At 41.4% G+C, this 25145-nt stretch overlaps 1 protein-coding gene across 2 annotated transcripts in view; it reads left to right on the top strand.

Annotated features, from left to right (window-relative positions):
• XIRP2 (xin actin binding repeat containing 2) overlaps window positions 1–25145 on the top strand; it is a 134946-nt gene that overhangs the window by 15242 nt on the left and 94559 nt on the right. The window contains exon 1 of one of the 2 annotated variants that reach the window (XM_069982867.1): window positions 7443–7613. The exons of the other annotated variant lie outside the window; for it this stretch is intronic. The gene's annotated coding sequence lies outside the window, so the exon portion shown is untranslated. Of the gene's footprint in view, window positions 1–7442; window positions 7614–25145 lie in introns of those variants that run through there. 2 annotated transcript variants of the gene reach the window in all.

Genomic DNA, 25145 nt, shown 5'->3' with positions numbered 1-25145 from the left:
TTATCTATCTATCTATCTGGCTATTCCCGTGTTTTGAGACTCGTAACTGAGGCTCCACGGACCCCTTTTTTGCATATTCAAATTTTGTATGGGACAATCAATGGAGACTCGTAAATGAGTACTCCATTGGAATTTTTCACTGTTCTCCCTGAGTTCAGTGATTGTTGTGTTTTGTTTATCTATCTATCTATCTATCTATCTATCTATCTATCTATCCATTCATTATCTATCTGTCTATCATCTATCTATTATCGATCTATTTATATTCTATTATCTATCTATCTATCTATCTATCTATCTATCTATCTTCTATCCATCTATCTATCTATCTATCTCGCTATCTATCTATCTATCTATCTATCTATCTATCTATCTATCCATCTATCCATTCATTTTCTATCTGTCTATCATCTATCTATTATCGATCTATTTATATTCTATTATCTATCTATCTATCTATCTATCTATCTATCTATCTATCTATCTATCTATCTATCTATCTCATATCTATTATCTATCTCCTATCTATCTATCTATCTATCTATCTATCTATCTATCTATCTCCTATCTATTATCTATCTATCTCCTATCTATCTATCTATCTATCTATCTATCTATCTATCTATCTATCTATCTATCTATCTATCTTCTATCTATCTCCTATCTATCTATCTATTATCTATCTATCTATCTATCTATCTATCTATCTATCTATCTATCTATCTATCTTCTATCTATCTATCTATCTATCTATCTATCTATCTATCTCCTATCTATCTATCTATCTATCTATCGTCTATCTATAAGCAGCCAACTTGTAAAGAAAAAGCATAGTTTATTCCATCCACTGTTGCATAGTTACATAATACTATGTACCTTTGGATGAAATTAAAGGGGGACTATCAACAGGTTAGAGGAATCTAATCTGCTGATCTGTCCCTACTTCACCGTAGACGAGGAGGAGGAAGGTGTGTCTCTTACCTTCCTCCTCGGCGCTGTGCCAGTGCAGTGAGTCATGTGCTCAATGTTCTGGTGAGACCGTTAGCAGCACTGCCAGCCTCCATAGCACTGATCTGGCCCACCCCAGTCAGTCTGCTCCATTCATTAACATTAGAAAGGGAGGAGTCGGCGCTATGGGGGTGGGCAGTGCTCCTAACGGGTGCCCCAATGCTCCTACCAGTCTCACAGGACCATGGAGCACACGACTAACTGCAGGAGGAAGGTAAGAGACATACCTTCCTCCTCTGCGCATCTGATGCAATAGCGGGAGAGGCGCCACTGGCCTAGGGCACAGATACTTCAGGCCACGCCATACTGACTCCGTGCCCCACTGCACTGCAGGAATAAAAGTAGTTTTTCCTCAGAATACCAGCACAGGGAGAACAGCCAAACCGTGAGGAACTCTACTATGTGGTTGTGGTAATTTAGGGGCTTCTACATGGCGGTACAGAGTCACTTTGAATATATGATGCATTCTCTTTAAACAGGCAGAGACAAAAACTAAACTTTGCCTGAGTGCTATGTAGAGGGTGAACGGTGCACTGTGTTTTATATGCAGGTAGACACGCAGGAAATCTCTCCATAGACAGGTACTTGAAGAAGGTTGAAACTCTGTGCACGGCTGCTTACTATGTAGGCATAAAGCATGAAAATTAGAGATGAAAAGGGCATCGGCAGAAAATAAAATTATACCTGTGTCAAAACATGAATGATTAGCTGTAATTTATAATCCGCATGTCACTGTATCACTACCAGTGAAGAGTTTTAGAGTCTAATGGAAAGGACATTTCAGTAACATTGCATAAAATAAGTGGAGGTCAGCGATCAACATTTAGACGGCGCGTTCGGCATGCTGATGTCTCGCCACGTTTCTTGGGAAACATCTAAATGTGGAACAGACCAGCTGCTTCTATATGTATGGTTATTGTTAAAGGGGACCTGATTGGTGGGCTGTCCATAAGGATTGCCCACTCATTTTAAAAAAGGGAATCCAGTTATCATGTCACTATATGAGGGAGCTTTGGTGGAGGTATGCGGGCATTAAAGTAGCAGGCCCACAGTTATCTGGAGTTTCCCCCTATTCTACTAAGTGGTCCACTATCTTCAATGGTTGCACAACTACATCCTTTGGCTATCAGGGCATGATAGAAGTTGTAGTTTTGACACAGCAAAATAAATGCACGACATATCAAGTGTCGAATGGTCACGATTCAGTTTAAGGCACGATGAGACCAAACCCTAAATTTCTTATTACATTCCTCCTATGACATCTGATTGAATTTGCAATACAAAAGCAGATGTGAACATCACCTTAAACTATTAGGATGATGTTACCCCAGGGTGCTTCATCCTCTTCTACACTCTATCCTGTCTACCAAATTTCCTCTAAGCTACAACACGTTCCATTCTACAAAAGAAAAGTCAAAAACCTCCAAAGGGACCTATTAACCTGAATATACCATTCTCCATAATGCGCCCTCCTGGACATATTAGCTTGTGAGAACTTTTTACAAGGTTGACCTAAAAGTCTTACGTACCCACAGGAGCATGGATGGAATACAATGTTGGGTGAATAGAATTTAAGCCTTTTTGTTTGAGTTTAGTGACAGTCACTTTGAATATGATGTCAAGAATAAATAGCAATACATTAATGGGAACCTGTCACCGGGGACGCGGGCACAGAGCCCACCCGACCCCTCGGTGCAACCCCCGGATACTTACCCTTTCCGGCGAGTCCCGCTCCTGGAGCCAGTCCTGGGACGAAGATATCAGCGCCCGAAGCTGTATGCAAATTACCTGAGATGAGTCCGATGCCCATGGAGATTGACTGGAGCCGACATTCTCTATGGGCATGGGACCCATCACTGCAGCGCGCGCGCACGGCTTCGGGCGCTGATATCTTCGTCCCGGGACCGGCTCCAGGAGCGGGACTCACCGGAAAGGGTAAGTATCCGGGGGCTGCCCCGATGGGTCGGGCGGGCTCTGTGCCCGTGTCTGCGGTGACAGGTTCCCTTTAAGCCCTGACATCCTTAATCGGGTAGGATCTTGATGGTAGTCATGATGATGGAAACCGCTATGACTATCAGACTACCGGTTGAAAATAGCCAACTTTCACCTAGGTGATTGTCATGTATCAATTTACAGTCCTTGTGCCGTTCAGCCCTTCTGCTCAAGCATAAAGTGGTGTATTCTTTCCAATCTCACACAGTGCTCTCTGCTGCCACCTTTGTTTGTGACAGGAACTGTCTAGAGCAATAAAGGTTTTCTATGGGGACTTGCTACTGCTCTGGACAGTACCTGTCATGGACAGAGGTGGCAGCAGAGAGCACTGTGTCAGACTGGAAATTATACCCCACTTCCTGCTGAGCATACAGTAGCTGATAAGTATTGGAAGACTAGAGATTTTAATGCTGTAAATCTGCTGATGAATTTTGCTGTAAATCTATTGAAAAGTGGCAGAAAGTTTCAGGCGTTGCTGTGGATTTGTAGCAGGTTTCTTTTTTGTTTTTAGACAGATCCTATTTGGGGAGGATTCAGGCTTGGTGAACAATCCTAAGTCATGTTTTATGGCTCCTAAAAGTGAATGTACCATCAGCACATTCGCTTTAAGCTTTGCACATGGATAGAACGGCGCCGGCGCTGGGGAGGCCAGTTCCCATGGACGGCGGCAGTCTATCACCAAGCATAGGCCTGGGCTGAAACACTGGAGGTGGGATGGCCCGTCTCCAGGGGGAGGAACCCCCTCACCCCTCTATGACGCGCCCCATCCCCCCCCAACAACCACCCCCAACAACCCCCCCCCCCCCCCCCCGCGCGCGCAATGCGATCACAGAGGGGCGATCCATGCTTCTGACCTGGGCCGGAGTCTGCGGCATAATGGCTCCGATCCCGGCTCGGCACTCTATTGTTTTCGGCTGCAGCAGCCGAAAGCAATAGAGTGCCTATCTCATTGATCTATGCAGTATAACTATACTGCACATATCTCAATGAGAGATCAACAAAAATGACACCTCACACAGCCCCATAGAACAAAGGATAAAAGCGCTATAAGCCTGGGAATAGAGCGATTTCAGGAACATTTGTTAACAATGGTTTGAATTTTTTAAAAGCCATCAAATAAAATAAAAGTTATACATGTTACATATCGTTGTAATCGTAACGACTTGAGGAACATATATAACAAAACAGTTTTACACCAGGGTGAACGGTGTAAAAACAAAATAAATAAATAAATAAATAAATAAATAAAAAATGTGTTGGTTTTTTTTCCCATTTTCACCACACATTGAATTTTTTCCTGCTTTTGCAGTGTACTTTATGAAAAACATTAAGCCCGTCATTACAAAGTACAATTAGTGGGTGCAAAAAATAAGGGCTCATGTGGGTTTTTAGGTAAAAAAAAAAAATGCAAGTGCTATGGCCTTTTAAGCACAAGTAAGTCTGTAACCTCTGGGAGTGTTGAGAGTCCCTTGGGCACTTGTCACGGTAACCTGGAGTGGTAGTAGACTCACCTGGGATGTCGGTACCACCACCCCTAGAAAGGAGAAAATTAACCCAAGGAAAGCAGTGGTGTGCTTGGGTGCAGGTGCAGATAGACAAGGCAGAGTCCTGTGCGTATAGTAGAAAAAATAGAACACTTTGCTGAGCAAGGCTTGAGACTGACACTGAAAAGGTTTCTGCGTGGGCAAGGGTTAGTCTAGGTGGCTTCTCTCCCCTAAGGTGAACTTAGCACTGCATAGTTGCTTGCATAAAAGAGAGTCTTTTGTCTGTAATCTCACTCTGGAAACTTGTTAGAGAATGAACTCACTTCCTCCACCACGACTAACTCCTCCTACAGGGGTAAATCTAAACCCTCCTCTGAGTGGTGGGGCTGAGTGTGGGTGAGAGAGAAGAAGGATATGATAGGTTAGAAAGAAAGAGCCTCTGTGACTGGTCAGCATACAAACACATGGTATAAAACAGTTAACCCTTAACTCTTCAGCTGTGTATAGAAGACATAAAGCAGTGGTGACGCCTAGTGGGAAAAATACTATACTACATCTCCCACTTGGTTAACTTGAAAGAATGACTTACTCGGGTGCTCTAAACAGCACTTGTGGTGGGACACCACACTGTGATTTGGAAAAGTATTGATGTGGCACAGATTGGTCAATCACTACAACGAGTTGGTCAAATCGTTGGACATATTTTTGTGGCATGTCTTTTTTTTTTTTTTCAAATGACTGGGACACTTTGAAAGGCTGAGGATTGGCCTGCAGAGATGCTGCCTCAAATAGGTATATATAAATATTCACTTAAAGGGGTTATCAAGCATTAGAAAAACATGGCCTCTTTCTTCCAGAGACAGCACCACACCACTCACAGTCTCCAGTTTAGGTGGGGTTTTAAAACTTAAGAAGTGGACAGAGCTTAAAGGGGTAGTTCAGACACACACAAAAAAGATAACACTGATCAATGCTATGCTATGGCATAGCAGTGATCAGTGATACTGATCTACTGTAAGGCTATGTTCCCACTACATAAGTTCCGTACTTACTGTACTTACGTAGTAATGTCTTCTAAGGAATTGCTGCCGAAGTGTATACACATAGTACACACTCTGGCCGGGATCCCTAGCAGAGACATGTCAGTTTTCTGCGGACGCTATTCAATGATTAGTGGCCGCAGAAAACCCTGTCAGTTCACATAATGGAGCGTGCGGCTCCAGCCACATGCTCCATTGTTAGAAGCAAGAAATTTGGATGTGGGAACGAACGGGTGCGCCCGCATTCAAATTCAGCGGCAGTAAAGATCATCCGGCCGGTACTGCAGTACCGTCCGGGATGATCTTTTCTGACACCGGCCGTTCCAGAACGGCCGGTGTCATACAAAGTGTGAACATAGCCTAAAAATGTAAAAGTCCCCTAAGGGGACTTAAAAAGTGTAAAATAAAAAATGAAAAAAAAAAAAGTTTTAATATACACACCATTGCCTCTCCCCCAAAAATTTACATCACCCTACTTTCCCATTTTATAAATAAAACATGTAAAAATAAATGAATATATTATATACCATAGCGTGAGAAATCTATTGAAATAAAACAATATTGTTCCCACACGGTGAACGGCGTAAACAAAAAGAGGAGAAAAAAAATACCAGGATTGATGATTTTTTGTTATATTTTATATTAAAAAAAATAATAAAAATAAACAGTGATTAATACATCCAATCTACGCAAATTTGGTAAAAAATAAAATTGTCATAGGAGTCACGGGTCACAATACGGGCCATTGTAATCACACCTGTTTTCAAAAAAAATAAATAAAAAAACTTATTTTTAAAAAAACAAACTGTAAAACATTACAAAAGCTATGTAAACATGCATATCGCTGTATTCAGACTAACCTATAGAATAAAGATATCATGTCAGTTTTACCGTAAAGTGCATTACATAAGCTCGGAAATCCCACCCCCCACCCCCAAAAAATTGCAGAATTGTGTTTTTCCCCCCAATTTCACCCAATAAATGATATTTTAGGGGTTTCATGGGCGCCATCACAAAGTACACCTGTTTCTAAAAAAAAACAGGGCCCAGTAGCTGAAAAAATATAACTCTTAGAAGGCGAGAAGGAAAAAACAAAAACACAAAACTGAAAATTGGCCCGGTCCTTAAAGCCATTTTGGGCTCTGTCCTAAAGGGTTAAAAGTTAAAACTTAAAAGTTTTGATTTGTTGTGGTTTCATTGCTAAAAGAGTCTATGGGGCCTCTAGACAAGGATGATTGACAGTGAGGAAGTGAAGGGCGCTCGTGATTGATGAGATCTCAGCCTGATCAGAACTTCTGGCACGTCCCTGTGACAGGTCAAAAATTTGTTTTAATGACAGGTACACTTTAAAGAACAGATATCCCTATTGATTATCCTTTACAATTTGCATGTAAAATCCTACTCCTAAAGCAAGCTGCAGTTCTGTCACTGACTCGTGTTTAGTGAGCGTGATACTAACCGACAGCTATGCTTACCAAGAAATCCTGCAACACTTAACACCTATACAAACCAGTGCCTCATCCAGCTATAGAAAATCCAAGAGTGATACCTGAGCTGCGGAGATTAATTTAGCTCCCAATCACCAATCTGCCAGCAGCGGGGATAAGTAGCTGAGTACAACCGTGTCCCCATCTCTCCCGGCCGACAATAATTATTCTTATGTTATGTTCTGATTCCAACAATAAAAGTAAGAAAAGATAAAAGAGTAAAATAAAAAATTATTATTATTATTATTTTTTTTTTTAGCTGTAAGGAAAGTTATTAGCTTCTTTCCTAACAGGTTTCTGGAGACGGTAATTAAGTCTGGCACTGGGCAAACAGGACTCAGGCCCTATAAATAGCCCCCAGGGTCCACCTTTTACATGGAAGCAAAAATAAAATCAGCTGTCACCATGAACGCATGTCTGAGAAGGAACGAGCGCTGAGTGTGGAGCTGGTCTCCACTGGCTTACTGGAATAGGACGGGGACTGGGAATTATTCTATATACAATAACCAATTTATTATCCAGTATTGTAAGTAAGCGCCAGAGGAGGAGCTGAACATTCGCCTACGGCGGTATATTGGGGGCTACTGGTTAGAAGAGATAAGGTAAGCATTGGTCTTTATGACATGATCTATCTATCTATCTATCTATCTATCTATCTATCATCTATCTATCTATCTATCTATCTATCTATCTCCTATCTATCTATCTATCTATCTATCTATCTATCTATTATCTATCTATCTATCTATCTATCTATCTATCTATCTATCTATCTATCATCTATCTATCTCCTATCTATCTATTTATTATCTATCTATCTATCTCTCTATCTATCTATCTATCTATCTATCTATCTATCTATCTTTTATCTATCTATCTATCTATCTATCTATCTATCTATCTATCTATCTATCTATCTATCTATCTCCTATCTATCTTCTATCTATCTTCTATCTATCTATCTATCTATCTATCTATCTATCTATCTATCTATCTATCTATCATAATTACAACTCCCAGCATGCCCTAATGCTGCCCAGGGCATGCTGGGAGCTGTAGTTTTGCAACAGCTGGAGATACACAGGTTGGAGACGCTGACACATATCAAATCAATTGCAAGGGCACATGCTATCTAGTTTTTTATGTTCTCTATAAGCTGTACTAACTGAATTATAATGTGGAACCCATAGAAGTCCATGGAAGAATATAGTATAGAATTAAAATTAGGCACAGTATAGCTTTACAGAGTCTATATATGCTTCCTTGTAGTGTTCATGCATGCCTTAAAGGGGTTATCCATGATTAGAAGAACTTTTGTTTTATATACAAAAACACTGCCACGCCTGTCCTCAGGTTGTGTGTGGTATTGCAACATGGTTCCATTTATTTTAATAGAACTGAGCGGCAGTACCACATGCAAACTGAGGACAAGAGTGGTGCTGTTTCTGAAAGAAAACAACAATTTTTGTCTACTTCTAGATCAGTTGGGGTCTGAGTGCTCAGACATCCTCTCACATTAGAGAAATGACCGGCTAAGCACTTCTCTCCTGGATCTCGCTGCCTTTTCCATCTTCCTGCAGGTTCCATTGTACAGTAAGGCTGGGAGAGAAGTTCTTAGCTGAGCGCTTCTCCTGGCTGCATCTTAGGATAGGTGAGGTCTGAACACAAAGACCCAGGCTGATCAAAACTTGTCTCTATCCTGTGTCAGACTTTAACAGGGGCAATTTCTATAACATTTGTTCATGGATATGGAATTGTACTGGAAATGTCGCCCTTTTACAGGGAAAGTAGTGTGAACAGTGCAGAGTTGAAAAATAGTCAATACTTGCACAAAAACTGTTATTTTGTATGTCTGAAAACTGGCTTAAAGGTGCTATCCAGGCTTAGGAAAACATAGCTGCTTTCTTCCAGAAACTCTTGTCCTCAAGTTTGGGTGTGGGTTTTGCAACTTCATTGACGTGAATAGAGCTGAACTGTAATACCACATACAACCTGAGGACAGGGGTGGTGCTGTTTTTGCAAGATACCAGCTGTGCTTTTTCTAATCCTGGACAAACCCTTTAAAGTCTTAGGGTCCATTTACACAGAAAGATTATCTGACAGATTATCTGCCAAAGATTTGAAGCCAAAGCCAGGAATGGATTTGAAAAGAGAAGAAATCTCAGGCTTTCCTCTATGAGCTGATCTGTTTATAGTCTGTTCCTGGCTTTTGCTTCAAATTTTTGCCAGATAATCTGTCAGATAGGCTAGGTTCACACTGCGTTTTCAGCATCCGTTTAACGCATCCGTTTTTTGCAAAAAACGCATGAAAAACGGATTGCAAAAAACGGATTCATTTGTGTGCATCCGTTTTTCCATTGACTTCCATTATTAAAAAAAACGGATCCGTTTTTTTTGACGGACCAAAACGGACAAAAAAACGTTGATGACCCTATTTTTCTGGACGTTAAAAAAAACGGATCCGTTAAACGGATGCTGAAAACGCAGTGTGAACCTAGCCATAATCTTTCTGTGTAAATGGACCCTTAGGGCCCTATTCCACCGGACCATTATTGTTCAGATTATCGTTAAATCGTTTGAATCTAAACGATAATCGTTAGTTTGAAATACAGTTATTGATTAACGACCGAACGAGAAATCGTTGGTCGCTTTATAAGAACTGGACCTATTTTTATCGTTGCTCGTTCGCAAAACGTTCGCAAATCATTTGCATTGAATAAGACATCGTTCGGTCGTTCGCAGTAGATACGAACGCAATAGCGAAGAAAAACGATAGCAAATACGATCATAAGAAACGATTATCGTTCCATGGAAATGAGTGAACATTTTCAGGTCTTTCGCAATAGCGGTCGTTTGAGATCGTTAATCGTTAATGATTATGCAAATGATAATCGTCCGGTGGAATAGGGCCCTTAGTCCAATGATGTCATTCCATGCGCCCTCCACAGTTCCGTGTGGAGAAACGCAACTCCCTGTCAGGTTGCGGAGGCAACTGTACGACACCCACAGAGTTCTGTGCACGAGGCCTAGTCATTTTACACCCTACAACCCCATTGATAAGTCTCTTCCAGATTGATTCACTCTTCGACCAACTCGCTAGGGTATGTGCACACTGAGCGATTCTCGAGGAATTGTAGCTGAAAGTTTTCAGGCAGAATTCAAGCAGAATTTAAGCCCCCCATTGACTTCTATAGGATTCCTCTAGCAGATCTACAGCAGAAAATTCTGCTTGGAAATTCTGCAGTGTGAACAACAGAGCAGAAAACCTATTGAACACAATGGGACTTTGCTCTGTACATATTTTACGGGAGGCATTTCAAGCTGAATTTCAAGCTGAATTCCTCGCCTTTTCCTCAGTGTGCACATAGCCTTACAGGGTAGATCCAGCTCTGCCGGCTGTATAGGAATATATTAGTAGACTGCGTAACTTTCAGTTAATAACGCTATCATCAGAATTGCTTCTTTTAATAGTCAAAGTGTTCCTATAAAGCTTTGCATTCACTTTGCATTCTGATGCAGGTTCTTTCCAAAACTGGGAATGAATCCAAAAAGGAGACGTGTAAAGCTTCACTTCTACCTCTCCTCCCTCTAGGATCTACTCTACTCCTCTTGCTTTTAGCTTTTTAAAAAAAAAAAAAAGCATTAAGCTCTCTTTACACGCAGAAAGTGCCGTCTCCATCAGGAATTCTTAATTCCTCCACCCTGATGCACCCAGCTTTAAAGGGGTACTCTAGAGAGGAAAAATGTTTCTTGGTGCCAGAAAGTTATATAGATTTATAATGCATTAATATTTAAAAATCTGCAGTCTTCCAGTACTTATCAGCTGCTGTATGTCCTGCAGGAAGTGGTGTATTCTTTCCAGTCTGACACAGTGCTCTCTGCTGCCACCTATGTCTGTTTCTATAACTGTCAAGAGCAGGAGTAAATCCCCATAGAAAAGTCTTGCTCTGGACAGATCCTGTCATGGAGGTGTACAAGTGTTTTTTTTTATCTTTGTTCCCTAAAATAAGCACTTTTTAATATAAAAATATTTACCTGGACAAACTCTTTAAATTTTCCAGAGATTAAAAAAACTCAGGTTCTTGTCTGTAAATTGTTCTTAGTGACAAACAAATTTCTACACCCTCAACTAAAAGAGTGTATCCTCAGGGTGAGACCGTCAAGCATTAGACAGTGTTGGTTATGATATATTGAGTGCGTATGTATGAACCATGTCCTGCCTCTGTTTTACTCAATTGAAATGTTTCCATAATCGTAACATCGTAATCGTAACAAGGCTGCTTTCTTACAGAAACAGCACCACTCTTGTCCTCATTTCATATATGGTATTGCAGCTCAGTTCTATTAAAGTGAAAGGAGATGTATAGTACAACCACACACAACCTGAAAACAGATGTGATACTGTTTTTGGGAGTAAACGGCTAAGGTTTTCTAGCCTTGGATAACCCCTTCAAGAATAATTTAAAGGCTTTAAGGGCTCTACATTCTTCATGGGTAGAATGGAAGACCAGGATCCGGCACTTCTGGTCCAATGCAAAATCTCTATTGAAGCAACCATTAAAGGGGTAGTGCGGCGCTAAACAATTATTCACTACATAACACACATTACAAAGTTATACAACTTTGTAATGTATGTTATGTTAGTGAATGGCCCCCTTTTCCCGTGTTTCCCCCCACCCACGCTAGACCCGGAAGTGTACTGCTCTATACTCACCTGATCTGTGTCGATCCCCCGTCCGCCATCTTCCGACAATGATGTAATCTACAGGCGGCCGGCCGAACCGCTCCGACCGTCCCTAGTGCCGGCCACCCTCTGCCGCATCATCAGCTGCTCAGCCGCGATTGGCTGAGCACAGTTATACTCAGCCAATTGTGGCTGAGCAGCTGATGACGCGGCAGTGTGTGGCCGGCATGAGGGGCGGTCGAGCTGGTTGGCCGGCCGCCCGAAGATGACATCATTGTCGGAAAATGGCGGAAGGGGATCGACACAGATCAGGTGAGTATAGAGCACTACACTTCCGGGTCTAGCGTGGGTGGGGGGAAACACAGGGAAGGGGGCCATTTACTAACATAACATACATTACAAAGTTGTATAACTTTGTAATGTGTGTTATTTAGTGAATAATTGTTTAGCTTCGCACTACCCCTTTAAAATCTGAATTCATCTGTTTTCAGGTTTTAAAGGGGTTATGCAGCGCTACAAAAATATGGCCACTTTTCCCCCTTTCTTGTCTCCGGATCAGGTGTGGTTTGCAATTAAGCTTCATTTGCTTCAATTGAACTGAGTTTCAAACCCCATCCAATCTGGAGACCAGAGCGGGGGAAAAGTGGCCATGTTTTTTTTTGTAGCGCTTCAGTAAAGATTTTGCATTGGACCAGAAGTGCCGGATCCTGGTCTTCCATTGTACTCACGGTGAGCTCCCACCTCCGTGCACCTAACAGGGCAGGTACCACGTGCATGTGTGGAGTGCTGGGCTACATTCCCTATTTCTCTACATCCTTCATACCTGTTCATTTTGGTTTTTCTTGCTTTTGATGGTTTCGTGTACTAACTCACCTGACGATCCGCAATGTGGATGAAATGCATTGGATATACTCATAGGGCGTAATTTGAGATTGTGCAAGGGGTCACCCTTTTGCCATTGATTTTATTATTGCCTAAGAATAAGTGTGGAGACTAGAGTGGACCGAGTACCAACATGCTCGAGTGCTTGTTACGAGCATTTTTCAGTGCTCAAGTGCTAAACTTAAAGGAGAAGTCCGGCAAAATGTTTTATTAAAGTATTGCCCCCCAAAAGTTATTCAAACCACCAATATACGGGAAATGCTTATAAAGTGCTTTTTCCCCTGCACTTACTACTGCATCAAGGCTTCACTTTCTGGATAAAATAGTGATGTCACGACCCGACTCCCAGAGCTGTGCGGGCTGTGGCTGCTGGAGAGGATGATGGCAGGGGGATGCTCAGTGTCCCTCCAGTGCACTGTGTCCCTTAGTGTCCTTCTGCTGCTATCCTCTATAGGCTGCCCAGACAATCTAGCGATAACCCGGGCAGCCCCCCCCCCTCGCGCAGCTCCCCGCAGGCCCTCCCGCACTCACCCGCTTGCTACAGCCACGTGGAATAGCGTAATAGCTCTTGTTTGCTCCTCACTGTCGGCCACTCTCAGGCCTTTACAAAGCGACAGTCTGGCCCCCAGGGGTGAAGGGGGAAGGGTAAAATTATACTTACCACTCCAGTATCCTGGCTTCTATCTTTACCATTCAGCCAATTAGCAGCTGTAGTGGTATCCCGCCTCAGCTGTTGATTGGCTGAGCGGAGACAAGCTTTTTGTAAGGCAAGCACCTGAGCTGTATAAGGTACTTGGCTGAGCATTGAGCACCCCGATGCATGCTCACTCATCTGTAGTGGACACACAAAAGCTCAGACTAATGAATACTTCTCCATTTCAATACTTTCTTGTATCTTTTGTAACAAACGGGAAAAAAAAAAAATTTTAAAGTGTCTACAGAACGGAGAGTAAATGTCCAAAGAAGCTGTCTGACATACACAACCCCCATAGCATTAGCCTGGCTGAGCCTCCAGAATACGGCACATACATATTTCACCTCGTCCGCTGTATTTTTATGCAAACAAAATAAAACCCCAGTCTCTTTATATCACCGAAACACATTGCGAGCGCGACACCGCTTCACCATGAGCTTCAAATTAATGCTGGGAGTGGAACAAATGTACATAGATTACTGTCAGGGGTAAAGAAAAATATGCATCCTGCCGCATAGCAGACCAGGTTATTCCGTATCCGTTATGGAGCCATCACTGTTTACAGTGATTTATTCCCCAGGATTGGAGATTTTAACAAGTAATGAAACCAGGAAAGAAAAACCTAATTTTTGAAAAAAAAATCCACCAAAGTAAAGAATCAATGACATGCTCCGCATTTAGTAACAAAATGTGTTCTGCCTGTCTGCATTCAGGCTCAGGCATGTGGGGCTAAGAAAAGTCAGAATACTATTATTATTGAGGGAAGAGCCATTAGCTAAACTTAGATTTGGTTTGCAATGCAATTTCAGATAGGAAGCTGCCAGATACTGAACAAAACATGGAACTTACCTGTGGGTAATAATCGAAAAAAGTTTACTTAAATGGCCTAATATTGGAAAAACTTACTAAGGTCCTTTTAAGAAGCCTGTAAGGCCTATATTACACAGAACGATTATCATTTAAAAAATCGTTAGATCGTTCGTATTTAAACGATAATCAGGCAATAGCAGGCAATGATTAAATGACCAATGGGATAGAATCTTGATCTATTTTTGTTGTTGATTGTTCACAAATCGTTCAAAAATCGTTTGGTGAAATAACACATCGTTTCATCGCAGTATCAGTGGCGTAGCTACCATAGAGGCAGGGTAGGCAGTTGCTATGGGGCCCGTGCAGGAGGGGGGCCGCGGGGAGAAGGTAAGAGCATGTGTCCTTCTGCTTAACCCCTTAAGTGACCCAATGCTTACTTACATGCTGCAACACAAAAAAAGGGTTAACAATCAGAAGACAAAGAGATCGCCTCTGATAACCTCTGACCTCTATTCTCCAGCTGAGCCATCAAGTAGGAAAATGTGCAGAGCTTCCTGCAGAGGTCAGGGGTTATCAGTGCACAGGCAGTAAAGCAGATATCCCCTTGTCTTTGGAACATTGGGTCACTTCCACACTGCAGTACATGAGGGGTTAAAGGGGAACTCTGGATAAGAAAAAATTAATTTCTATTAAAAGTACATTAACATTTAAATATATATGTCTATATAATGTATTACCATATCTGTAAGGTTCTGGCACACTGGTAGCTGATAGGAATCCTGGAAGTGAAAAAAAAATGGCCTCTGTGCAAATCCACATTGTCTCCTGCTCCTTCTGCTATCCCTCCTTAGGAGACAAATCTTCCATGCCTCTGTGTCACATTGTGTGTGTTTGCTGAGCACAGGCTGATGATGCAGACAGGGGGCAGGGCGTGATGTCCCAGGAGGCTTGGCTGGATCCCCCAATCCCGAGTGATTCACCATCTCTGACCGACCAGAAGCAGGTGTTGCACTGATTTCTTTAATTGTGCAGAAGTGTGCAGTGAAATTAGGGCTGTGTTCACACATGTTGGAGTGTCATTTCAGTACTGCAGCGTATTCACAAAAATGATGCAATACCACAAGTAAATGATGCTAAATGGCAGAGAGGATCAGAGCCTTTTTGTGCGGCTCAACTTCAAAGATAAAAGATGCTTGATCATAATATGTGCGTGGAACTGAAAAGGAAAAAAAAATTCAAAAAGTTTTTTAATTTATTCCAATATCAGCGTTACAGGTAAAGAATACAGCGTGCTGTGTGGTGTTACAGGTAGAGAATACAGCGTGCTGTGTGGTGTTACAGATAGAGAATACAGCGTGCTGTGTGGTGTTACAGGTAGAGAATACAGCGTGCTGTGTGGTGTTACAGGTAGAGAATACAGCATGCTGTGTGGTGTTACAGGTAGAGAATACAGCGTGCTGTGTGGTGTTACAGGTAGAGAATACAGCATGCTGTGTGGTGTTACAGGTAGATAATACAGCATGCTGTGTGGTGTTACAGGTAGAGAATACAGCGCTGTGTGGTGTTACAGGTAGAGAATACAGCGTGCTGTGTGGTGTTACAGGTAGAGAATACAGCATGCTGTGTGGTGTTACAGGTAGATAATACAGCATGCTGTGTGGTGTTACAGGTAGAGAATACAGCGCTGTGTGGTGTTACAGGTAGAGAATACAGTGTGCTGTGTGGTGTTACAGGTAGAGAATACAGCGCTGTGTGGTGTTACAGGTAGAGAATACAGTATGCTGTGTGGTGTTACAGGTAGAGAATACAGCGTGCTGTGTGGTGTTACAGGTAGAGAATACAGCATGCTGTGTGGTGTTACAGGTAGATAATACAGCATGCTGTGTGGTGTTACAGGTAGAGAATACAGCGCTGTGTGGTGTTACAGGTAGAGAATACAGTGTGCTGTGTGGTGTTACAGGTAGAGAATACAGCGCTGTGTGGTGTTACAGGTAGAGAATACAGCGCTGTGTGGTGTTACAGGTAGAGAATATAGCGTGCTGTGTGGTGTTACAGGTAGAGAATACAGTGTGCTGTATGGTGTTACAGATAGAGAATACAGTGTCCTGTGTGGTGTTACAGGTAGAGAATATAGCGTGCTGTGTGGTGTTACAGGTAGAATACAGCGTGCTGTGTGGTGTTGCACGTAGAGAATACAGTGTGCTGTGTGGTGTTACAGGTAGAGAATACAGTGTGCTGTGTGGTGTTACAGATAGAGAATACAGCACTGTGTGGTATTACAGGTAGATTATACAGTGTGCTGTGTGGTGTTACAGGTAGAGAATACAGCGTGCTGTGTGGTGTTACAGATAGAGAATACAGCATGCTGTGTGGTGTTACAGCTAGTAACTGTGTGCTGCAAATAATTATGTAACACAATGAAACTGCAATGTGTGAACACAGCCTAGATGTTCTGCAACAGCTTTGGGCGGGGATTAGGCAGGGTGGAGGACTGTGATGAACAGCTTAGGGAAAGCATTGCATTCTGGAACCTGTAGTACTGTGTACAACTAATAAACCAAGAAGTGCAGAAACACAAAACAGAACAAAACCCCCCAAACAAATGGATTTTTGGTAGTTTCAATAATGGAATAGATAGGTAAGTAATGCTTTATGCTTCTGCAGAAGTTTCATTTTTTTTAACCTCTACCTGGAGTTCCCCTTTAAGCAGAAGGTAGTCTGCTCCTGCCCTTATGTATTTAACCATAAGGGCTTCTAATGGACCCTTATAGGTAAATCCTAACTACGCCCCTGATCCGTAGTATGATCAGAGCTCAAAGTTTATCCACATTGTCTGGTACAGACATGGGTCTTTATCAAGCCAGGTGCTGTTGGACCCTTGCTTAGTTTGTTATACCATACCATTATTTCTACTAGGAATATGTATGAATCATATTCATGCCTTGTCATTGCTCTTCCCTTTTCTCTACCCAAATAAGATTGCTTGAAGTAACTGGCCAAAAATGTTGTATACGTCCAATCATGTGAATTCATGTGACTGTCCACATAAATATCTACAACCTGCTTCACATGATTTGGGTGGGGGGGTATATAGCAAAATTAAGATCTGTTGCAATTTGAATTTTCATGGGGTCTCCGTGACAACAGGCTACATGACATAAATCAGAATGAGTTATGATGTCATCAAACTCTCTCAGTAGTGCAGGCTCAGGCTTTGGGCCTGAAAGCTTAAATAGTCCTGTTCCAGCTTAAAACTAAGATATAAAAACACAGTTTTGACTTTTACACAAAGCGGCTATGGGGGAGATTTATCAAACATGGTGTAAAGGGAAACTGGCCCAGTTGCCCCTAGCGACCAATCAGATTCCACTTTACATTCCTCACAGACGCTTTGGAAAATGAAAGGTGGAATCTGAGTGGTTGCTAGGGGCAACTGAGCCAGTTTCACTTTAAACCATGTTTGATAAATCCCCCCCATATGTATTTTTCTGGTAGGTCTCCCATAAAGCCCCACTCTCAGCATACATACAATGAGGGTAAACAGCCCCCTCCACCGTCTATCTGGGCGTCTCAGTTTCCATGATACGACGCCGGCTCTGGTTCCTGCTGCTCTCAAATTTACTAGCTAATTCACATAGTGCTTGCTGCGTGGACTGGAGTAACTTTCCCAATGTAACTCTATGAGATCGCTGTGAGTCGTATACAGTTTCACTCAGAAAGTGACCTCCGGTCCACACACAAACCAGTATGAACTGACTGGTCACACTAGAAAGCAGCTGGGACTGGAAGTGGCATAATATAGGTGAAACCGAGCCCCTAGGTAAGGGGAACAATATGTCCGTTTACCCTCTCCAAGCTTATGATGGAAGGGTAAAACATTTTTTAGCTGGAGTGCCCCTTTAAATAAGTTTTCCAATGAATTGTTTACCTTTTAAAAGTTGTTGAGTTAAAAAAAATATATATAATAATAATTAAAAGTTATTTTTGTGATGATACCCGGTGATCTCTACTGCCTGTAACAGTGACCAGAAAGTGAAGAAAGTTGAGGACTATGTGTCGACAGGTGGTACAGCTTCCTTTATTGAATTATTTCATCTTGGCCTGTTCACTTTAAAAAAAAAACAAAAAAAAAACAACTAAACAATACGCCTCACAGCTCCTCCCCTTTAAAGGGGTACACCAGTATTTTTTTATTTATTTGTTTTAAATCAACTGGCATCAGAAAGTGCCAGAGAGTTGTAATTTACTTCTATGAAAAAAAAAAAAATCTCTAGTCTTCCAGTACTTATTAACTGCTGTATGTCCTGCAGGAAGTGGTGTATTTTTTTTCCAGTCTGACACAATGATCTCTGCTGCCACCTCTGTCCATGACAGGAACTGTTGAGGGCACAGTAGCAAATCCGCATAGAAAACTTCTGCTGCTCTTCAGACTGGAATTAATACATCACTTCTTGCAGGACATATAGCAGCTGATAAGTACTAGAAGACTGCAGATTTTTTTTTTTTTTTTTAGAAGTAAATTACAAATCTCTAGCACTTTATTTTAAATCAGTTAATTTGAATTTTTTTTATGAAGTACCCTTTTAAGCATATATTGAGGTACCCCACCTGTAGACTTCCCTATCCATAGTCAAAACATACTTGAGGAGTCGTCATTGCTCTTGAAGTGAATTTATCCCTAGCTGAACTCTAACTTTTCAGACAGGTCCCAGGACAAGTGCTCTGAGATCTACAGGAACAGCTGGCTGCTTCATGCATTAAAGGATCTGTATTACATGCTTTCAGATTCCTCTAATCTCTGATAGAAGTGTCCGCCCCTGCATGTATGTATGTATGTATGTCAGCAATGATTCATAAATAAAAAAATATTTAGACGGGGAGGATAAGGGTAACTTTTGATTATTGAGTTGTTACACTATGGGTATTACCTAGGGAACCACTCTGCATAAATCATCAGTAAACGGTTAATGGAAATGTAAACTAGGGAACAGATTGAAGAGAATTAGGTTACAGAATATGTGGCTGGAGGGGAAGGAAAACCAGGTTGAACTTATGTTCCCTGCTCAACATTTCAATCCTATTATTCAAATTAATAGTAGGTTGAGCAATAAAAGGGCCAAAAAGTTTTTTTCTTTCAAATCACCTGGTGTCAGAAAATTATATAGATTTAGATTCTACTTCTATTTACAAATCTCGAGTCTTCTAGTATTTATCAGCTGCTGTATGTCCTGCAGGAAGTGATGTATTCTTTCCAGTCTGACACAGCGCTCTCTGCTGCCATCTCTGTCCATGTCAGGAACTGTCCAGAGCAGAAGAGGTTTTGCTACTGATCTGGACAGCTCCTGTCACGGACAGAGGTGGCCGCAGGGAACAGCTAAATAGCTAACTAGAATCGAAACATTACAAAAAAAAAAGAAAGAAAGAAGGAAACCCCCACCAAACAAAAAAAATAAAATAAAAGTACCTAATCATAAAGTGACTTAATACTCAAGCTGTGAATCCAGCAATGGGGGGGGGGGGTTAAAGGAAAACTTTCTTGAGCATTATGCTGTTTCTACAACTTAGGCCTCCTAGACAATATAAGGATCGTCCGGCCACCCCCTCCCAGAGCCCCCTGCTCCTCTCCGCCTGATGTCTTTGTGTGTATTAGCACAGACAATGAGCAGAGAACAAGGGGGAAGCGAGCGCTGAGCTGACAGGACAGGGCTTGCTTCCTACTCCTGTAATAGGGCCCTAACTCCTTCTCCCTTTATCCCGTCATACACATTTATGAAATTGACCCCCTTAGAGTTTTTCCAGATGAAAAGTCAATGAAAAGTTCGGTTTGTATCCAGTACGGCTAGGTTCACACTGCGTTTTCAGCATCCGTTTAACGCATCCGTTTTTTGCAAAAAACGCATGAAAAACGGATTGCAAAAAACGGATTCATTTGTGTGCATCCGTTTTTCCATTGACTTCCATTATAAAAAAAAAACGGATCCGTTTTTTTTGGCGGACCAAAACGGACCAAAAAACGTTGCTGACCCTATTTTTCTGGACGTTAAAAAAAACGGATCCGTTAAACGGATGCTGAAAACGCAGTGTGAACCTAGCCTAAGCAGGAAAGGAGTTTAATAAATAACAAAGAGGCATTTTTCTCTAATAAGATATATTACAAAGTTTCTCATATTTATTTGTACTATCAATTTACGCTAAGTTTGTTGAAAGGGTAAGGACCATGTAAAGGACAGGAACTCTGGAGATATTTCTGTACTTGATTTCTAGACTCCTGATGTCACCCAATAAACAGCACAATTACCAAAGGACCTGTCATGATCTCCGAATCTTGCTTAACAGCCTGGTTTTTAAAGTAATTTATTTGAGCAGTAGAGAGGGGTGAATTGTGACCTTCTGGCAGCATTCACAAAAAAACATTTAGTACAAAGCTTATTTCAACAAACATCGAGTATAAAGCATCTAACATATAACAGCCGGCATAAAACTTTCAATCCACAAAACTCGAAGCATTCATTTCAAAAATTAAATACAACACATTCAATCCAAAGATCTAAAGCACAGGAAACACACAAAGCTAAACAACAGCTAAACACATAATAAACTAAGGTTTCCATAAAATGTAACAATGTATACAGAAAATGAAGCAAACTTTATATTTTATTTCATGCAGAGTAACAACGAGGCCACCCCATGTGCATTGTCCTATCAAAAATAGCCTATAACATTGAAAGTGTTGCGCCTTCTATAAAAAAAAAAAAAAAAAAAAATCTTGTTCCCTAAACTTTTTGAGAACACAGCTATACAGTACAGTACGTAATATGGGGGAGATTTATCAAACATGGTGTAAAGTGAAACTGTCTCAGTTGCCCCTAACAACCAATCAGATTCCATCTTTCATTTTCCAAAGAGTTTGTGAGGAATGAAAGGTGGAATCTGATTGGTTGCTAGGGGCAACTGAGCCAGTTTCACTTTACACCATGTTTGATAAATCTTCCCCTATGTTTTTGTTAAATGTTCACTAAACTTACTTTAAATATACTAGCAGCATAAGAGAATCTAAAAGACTATGAGTAACACATAGGGGGAGATTTATCAAACTGGAGTAAAGATCCATATTGAAACAGATGAGCTCACTGAGGGATCAGCTTTCATGCTGCCCAAAAAATGTATGAAGAGAGGAGGGGAAAGCTATAGAGTGAGATAGAGCAGAGAGAATAACTGCTGAAGTGATCACCCCCGTGCTAAATCTCACTTCTGCACCATATTGTAGCTTTCACCGCTCCATGCTGCTCCGTAATGTCATCCATGTCACTGCTGTGTATATCGGCCACAATTTACATCAACATTATGGAGGCTGTCCAGGAATAGAAAAACATGGCTAGTTTCCTTCAAAAAGAGTGCCACCCCTCTCCACAAGTTATATGTTGTATTTCAGCTTAGCCCTATTTTCTTTCAGAGACAACACCACTCTTTTCTCCAGTTCAGGTGTGGTTTGCAATACAGCTCCATTCACTTCAATGGAACTGAGTAGCAAAACTCAACCCAAACTGAAGACAAGAGTGGTGCTCTCTTTGGCAGAAAGTGGCCCTGTTTTGGTAGCGTTGGATAACCTGTTAGTGGAGTTGTGTTGCAATACAACACTCAACCTGTGAATAAGCGTGGCACTATTTTCTAAGAAGTGTTTCCATATTCCTTTACAATATATAGGTAACTCTAAGCATGCACATCAGTGTGGACATATTGATTCAGTCTGGCAAACAAAAAGGCAACAAATCTCATGGGTACCTAGGTAGCCAAGTGCCTCACATGTGTGCTGTGGGACTGTAACTGTTCATATAGCTATAAGCATAATCACTCATTTTCTAGGTATATGGGCACTAGTATTAGGTATTCTAGGAACAGCTATGAGCACTAGGCATGGAGTCTCAGCGGCATGGTGACAAGTGGCAGCTGGTTCAGGATAAAGTGTTTGCTTGAAAACCTTTTTGGTCCTGGGCCATAGAGTTTATTGTTACAACAGGCATAGAATTATTCATGTAATTGGTTGTGAAAGGTTACACAGTATGGGGGTTGGAGATGTTACTAAGCCCTGTAAGTTACTTTTTGTCTACAAAAGCTGCAATTTTTCAATGCTACGTTTTTCAAAAATGTGCAACTTTTTGCAGATTTTGCTCCTCGCTCATTTAAAAGTGGTGATAAAAGTAGATGGGGTTTAATGGGAACAAGCATGGCCCCCCTGTAACCCAATATATTTTTGTTATCATTTATTTGAGAAAACAAATCGCTATTTTATTGAATCTAATGTAGCCGTCTCTGGCATCTGGCATTACATGCTTCTTGTCAGTGGCCCCTATGTGTGATAGATGCCACTAGGTCCCTACATTGGGTAAGTAAAACACAGAACGAGTCAAGATGGACAAACACAATAAAGAATAGTTAGGCAGATACAGGTCAAACTGGAGATAGAAGAACAGTATAAAAACTGCAGGGAAAAACAGAGGACAGGACAGGCAAAGAGGTTAGAATACCAAGCAATCCAATACAATACAAAACGCCAGCTCAAACTAGAATACACTATCGCAAGCAATCATTATGTTGTAGAGTCCAGCAGCACAAGACTGTCCCTATATAAGCACATAGGAGGATGCACGCTGGGGCCCACTATCTCAGTCAGTGGGTGTACAACCAGAAGTAAGATGAATCCAACAGTATCTAGAGTAGTAGAAATCTTAAAATTTTTATTTTGCTCACAATATGGTATCTCTGCTTCTGAGCCAAATAAAGATTTCTACTACTCTGCATGCTATTGGATTCATCTTACTATTGCAAGCAATGTCCAAGAGCCCAAGTGGCCTTTTGACATGCCAGTAATGCCCAACAGAGGTCGAATTACCTGGCTGCAGTGAGCCTCTGCTGCCCAAGCTTTACCGTGCAAACTGCAGGAGGAAGCATCCATAAGTATTCAGACACTAGCGGGGAAGCCACAGCCTATCTCATGTATCCTCTGCATCTATGGCCATAGCCATCAAGAACAATACAGGACTGGTGAGAGGTGGACTTCCGCCAACATACTTTTTCTCTACCTAATGTATTACAAGCAGCACAAATAGCGGAGAATTATTTAATGAATTTTTAATAAACTTTCAACTATCCAACATCTTATCTAATACGCAGTAGATGCTGAAATCCCTGCTGCCAGCACAGTGTCTAAACAATTGGCTTGCATGGGCCCTGCAAAGCCGCCAACAGACAACAATCATATTCATTATTTATATCTACAGTATTCACCACAAGACTTTCTATGTTAATAATGTAATATTTTATTTTTTATGTAATACTAAGTTTATTGCTATATACCCCTTGTCAATTTGCACTGGGCATATAATATATTTTTAACTTTGTTCTATTTTTTTATAACAAGTAAAGGATATAAATGTCTAATTAATTATACTTTATGTAGTTCTTTTACTCATAGGGTGATTACTAGAGAGCCTACCACTTCGCACAAATTTATCTGGTACACAGGTGCTAACCAAGTAGTGCACTCGTAATATACCCACAATCCCATCTGCATTATCAGATATATTGGGGTATATTTTACATGAAGCCACGATTAAGGACACTATGGGGAAGATTTATCAAACATGGTGTACAGTGAAACTGGCTCAGTTGCCCCTAGCAACCAATCAGATTCCACCTTTCATTCCTCACAGACTCTTTTAAAAATGAAAGGTGGAATCTGATTGGTTGCTAGGGGCAACTGAGCCAGTTTCACTTTACACCATGTTTGATAAATCTCCCCCAATGTCTGCCAGAAATGCATCAGAACAGATATGAGATTTTAAGTGGTTACAAATAAAGATTTTGGGGGACATTTATAAAACGTATAGATGGGGCATACGCATGGGAGAAGGTGCAGATTCGCCCCTTTTCCCTGGCATACGCTTGCCGCCTCGCCCATTCACCTGATGGTGGGCAAGGGGTGCTTCGGGGGGGACGGGGGCCGCGTGGCAAGGCTGGGAGGAGGAGTGTCTTCCTCACACGCCTCACTTATTATGATTTACCCCTGCAGGCGTAAATAATGATTCAAATCTACGCTGGCCTTCCGGATTCAGTAAGGGGCGTGCGGCTGTGGGGCAAAATTTAAGACCATCTCAATAAATTCCCCCCCCTCCCCTTTTTTTTGTTAATGGGAGCTGGTGTCATGTTTTATTTAAAAATTAGCCATTACCCAAGAAATCCTGGGAAGTCATGCTGTCATATGCTTAGAATAATTATCTTGCGAGTTTAAGTACCCCAGAAATGGTAAGTGCCCCAGACACAGTAATGCCCCATGGTCTATATCCATCATGCCTTAACAGCCATACTTTTAACCCAGAGTGAAACTGAAGAATTCTGCAATTTTTTTTTTTACAAATTTTCTCTATTCTGTCTCCAACATTTTGAACAGTGGAGACAAATATAGTGCAAAATTTATAGACATCTCCTCTGTTACACATGTCCGGCATGAGATGCGTCTAAGTTCTTCCTTAATAGGGTCAAGTGCAAGAACCTTTAACCAACCCTTGAAGTCTTTCTTTACAACTAGAAACAGAGCTAGCAACTTATGAAAGTGATCATGTTGTCATTAAAAGTCAGCTTAGTTTATATTTAGGCTGCGTCCAGACAGACAGGTTCTTGCTAATAGTGTAAATCTGGAGCCAGGGGTGGGACATAAAGTTGGTGTCGTGTATATGTCTCATGGCATTCCGGAAATGTTTCTGCAATATTGTGTTTGGTCATAAAGAAAATGTTCGTAAACTCATAGGAGCCTTATCTCCATTGTGTTATAATGTAGGATAAATGTAGATGCTGGATCACGGGATGAGATTCTTAGGATTCCATTCCCTGATACAAGATCAGCCACGTTCTATGGTGCCAGTTCCAGGATCTATATTAACAGTGATTGGATACCTATTTATGGTCCATTGGTGTTGATGTACACAGCTAAAAAAGAAGCAATAGCCAGAATACCAAAGATCTTTTATTAGGTATTAAATCACCACAGAGAATACATTACAACATAGT

This window comes from Dendropsophus ebraccatus, chromosome 9 (assembly GCF_027789765.1).
Source record: "Dendropsophus ebraccatus isolate aDenEbr1 chromosome 9, aDenEbr1.pat, whole genome shotgun sequence".
Classification (NCBI taxonomy): Eukaryota; Metazoa; Chordata; class Amphibia; order Anura; family Hylidae; genus Dendropsophus; species Dendropsophus ebraccatus.
Note: the sequence above shows the minus strand (reverse complement) of the source record. Positions and strands in the feature narration are given on the sequence as shown.